This window comes from Gossypium hirsutum, chromosome D11, assembly GCF_007990345.1.
Source record: "Gossypium hirsutum isolate 1008001.06 chromosome D11, Gossypium_hirsutum_v2.1, whole genome shotgun sequence".
In the NCBI taxonomy this organism is placed as follows: Eukaryota; Viridiplantae; Streptophyta; class Magnoliopsida; order Malvales; family Malvaceae; genus Gossypium; species Gossypium hirsutum.
The window spans coordinates 1,868,441-1,871,826 of NC_053447.1; the positions used below are offsets into that span (position 1 = coordinate 1,868,441).

Below are 3,386 nucleotides of genomic sequence, written 5' to 3' on the forward strand. Positions count from 1 at the left end.
TTTATTTTTGATCAAAGAGCAATTCTCGATTGTTAGATTTAACGAAGAAAATTAGAACTCAATACGTTAGGGCTCAATTCTCTTAAAAATCCTAAATACGAGTATTATCTCTATTTCGAAAAGTTCTATTTTGAATTCGAGTAAAAAGATGATGTAATGTTATATTAAATGTTGCAATAAATACAATGATAATAATTTTAATGATGGCATAGAAATAATATAAACAAATAAATAAATAGAATTAATATATAAAAAAAACAATAATCCGTGCCATGCAAAATACCAAATGAATAAATAAATAAATTTAAACACAATTAAATAGCGAATGAAGAAAGCAAACAAAATAAATAAAGAATAGAAGGTATATAATATACACGTTGAAATTATGAAGATTAAAAAATATACATATGATTTACATATAATATATATATAATATCTATATTATCAAAATAAATAAAATATGTGTATATATGTAAATATGAGAAAAATATTAGTTGGAAAGAAAAAATATATATAAATATGTATAAAAAATATATATGTATATAGATTTAAAAAAATAATTACATATGAAAATTATGAAAAATATAAAAAAACTATTAAAATTAATTAATTTTAAGATAAATATTAAAAAAGGACTAAATTGAACTGCAAATAAAAAATCTGGGGAAATCCGTAAATAAGTAAAGCCCAAAGGACTAACTTAAACGCTCGAATTACATAGAGGGGCTGGAAGGAAAAATTTCCCTTCTCCTCTAAAACGGCGCCGTTCAAGGGGGACTAAATTGTAATTAAAAATAAATTAAAGGGATAAATTTTAAAAAATAAAAACTGAATTGTAAAATTATTAAAAGGCGGAGGGGCTAAAAGCGCAATTTACCCCTCCACTCAGAAACGCGCGGATCCTAGGCCGGGTCGGGTTGGCCTCCCCAAAATGACGTCGTTTTGGCATCTAGGGAGGCCTGATGAAATGACGTCGTTTCACTAGGCTATTTAAGCCTAAAAATCAATCAAAAATTCATTTATTCTGTTTCTTTAAAAAAATAAAAAAAAAGCTCTCACCCTTTTTTTTAGCCCTTAAGTCCGGCCTCTAGCGCCGGCGAGCTCAATGCTGTGGCTCTGCCACGCTCCGCCGTAGCGTCGTCGTACCGAAGGGCTAAAACCTAAATCTTTTCCCCTTTTTAGAAAAACAAAAAAATAAAACCCGATTTGGGTGTTTTTTAAAATAAAACACAAAAAAATGGCCTTTCGGCCTCGGTAGTTACAACCCGAGTGAAACCCTAAGGGTTTCCGCGTTCTTGACGAACGGAGGAGATCTTCGACGGCGGCATATGATCCGTATTCAGGTATTTTCAACCCCTTTCTTCTTTTATTTTTATTCTATTTTATTTATCATAATACGCATAAAAATCAAAGAAATCGAAAAGAAACAGAAACATAAAAATATCAACCTTTGATCCCTCTGATTGACTTTTGTGTTTGTGCTGTGAAAATAATAGTTTTCTTTTTTTATCGATTTTTCGATCCTGGTTACAGTGTATCAATGGCTTTTTTTAGCCATGATAAAAACAAAAGAAACAAATCTATTTGATTCGATTTACAAATCTTTTGATTTCCTTTCCATTTTTGCTATTTGCTGTGCAGGTACGAAGATCATGCTGCGATGCTTGGTTGCGGCGCTTGAGGAAGGCTGCGGTTTACCTTAGAAACCCTAAGGCTTGTGAAACTTCTTGGGCCACTATTAATTTTGGGCCTATTCTGTTGTAATTGCGTTTGAATTAATTGGGTCACTTCTTTGTCTTATTAATTTGGCCATTCAGGCCCGTTTGTAATTCGGGATTTTTAGACCCGGGCAAAATTGGGTATTTACATTATTTTTTAATTTTTAGTTTAAACATTTATTAAAGTATAAAAAATCTATTATAAAATTGAAATCAAATAAATAAATTGATGATTTTTTAAAGAAAAAATTGTGATTGATTTTTTTTTATAAAAAGAAATTATTACATTTGAAATATTTATTTTGGAACATTTTTGGTGTTTTTGTCATCTTAAAGCTGAGAGTTGTTACAAAGCCGCCACAGTCTCTCATTATACATCTCTTCCTTATCATGAGGAACCAAACTCAATCTACAAAGTGGACATGTTTTCTGATCATATCCCATCCAACGGTTCAAACAGCTCCGGTGGAATATATGTTGACAATTCGTCAGCCGCCAAATCTCATCCTCCGTTTCGAAGTCCTTAAAACAAACGGAGCAACTATCTGGAGGGTCGACGAGGTCGGAAAACTTCACAACGGGTAATAATTCACGCAACAAGAGAGCCGAGAGTGGGATATTGCAGCGGCGCGTGGCGGGAGAAGAAGAGGAAGAAACATGATCGGCGTCCACTGTAATGTCGGGTTCGATGAAATAAGGGAGACCCAAATAGGAAATGGAAATGGAAAAGGAATTGTGAAGATAAACAAAAAGATTAAGTATAGGGACAAGTAGAATTACAAGAAAAATGTCGAAGTAGGATTTTGGTAACATCATTAAACCACTATATGACATGACAAAGCTCTGGTTATTTGTTGCACAGCAGATTTGTAAAGGAACATGGGTGAATATAAAGGGACAGTCAAATATTATTTTTTTCCTAGAATAAGTCAAATATTATTTTTTTCCTAGAATAAGTCAAAAATTATTGCTTAACGTAGGATTTAAATGGTTGACATCCGACCTGATCTGTTTTTAAGTTTATAATAATTTATATTATGTTATTTTTATATATTATATAATTTATAACACATTAAAAAAATATATACTAAATATATAATATTAGTAAACATTAAAATAATTTTAAGATGATTATATAAAAAAATAAAATTATTAATATTAAAATAATATGAGCGAGTTACATTTCAAAAATAAAATTTTAAATTGGTAAAAAAATACACGAAACTATGTCATATTTGAACATGGGTCAAAACTTCATTAAATACGATGCATTCTATTTTGCTTTTTCTTTGTATTAAATCTCCAAATTTCTTTAAATGTAGTTCTCAATGTTAGAAAAGCAAAGAGTTTTCATTAATAAAAGTCATTTTGAAAGATTTGAAACACGCTAACTTATTTGAGTTGAAATGTGTGGAATGGCGTTTGTAATCCGCTAATTCTTATACCTTCAAATATACGTACATTCATTTTAATCTCCTGCACATCGTTTTCATTTTTAAATGTCTAATTTTCTTAATATTACAAAACAAATTTGTTTCATGCGAATGCGAATGAGATTTTTATTCAAAACTATATCTTTTTAGTATTTATCATCAACAACATGTAAAATTTCAAAATAATAATTTTAAGGACCAAACAAGTAAATTAACCCTTTTATTTTGCTTTGAA

The 3,386-nt window shown here is 30.0% G+C and overlaps 1 long non-coding RNA gene across 1 annotated transcript; it reads left to right on the forward strand.

The window, feature by feature from the left end:
- Positions 1-1,042: 1,042 nt before the first annotated feature.
- LOC107903058 (uncharacterized) lies at positions 1,043-1,855 on the forward strand. The gene is made up of 2 exons (XR_001685690.2): positions 1,043-1,343; positions 1,642-1,855. It is a non-coding gene; the product is annotated as an uncharacterized lncRNA (long non-coding RNA).
- The last annotated feature ends 1,531 nt before the right edge of the window (positions 1,856-3,386 follow it).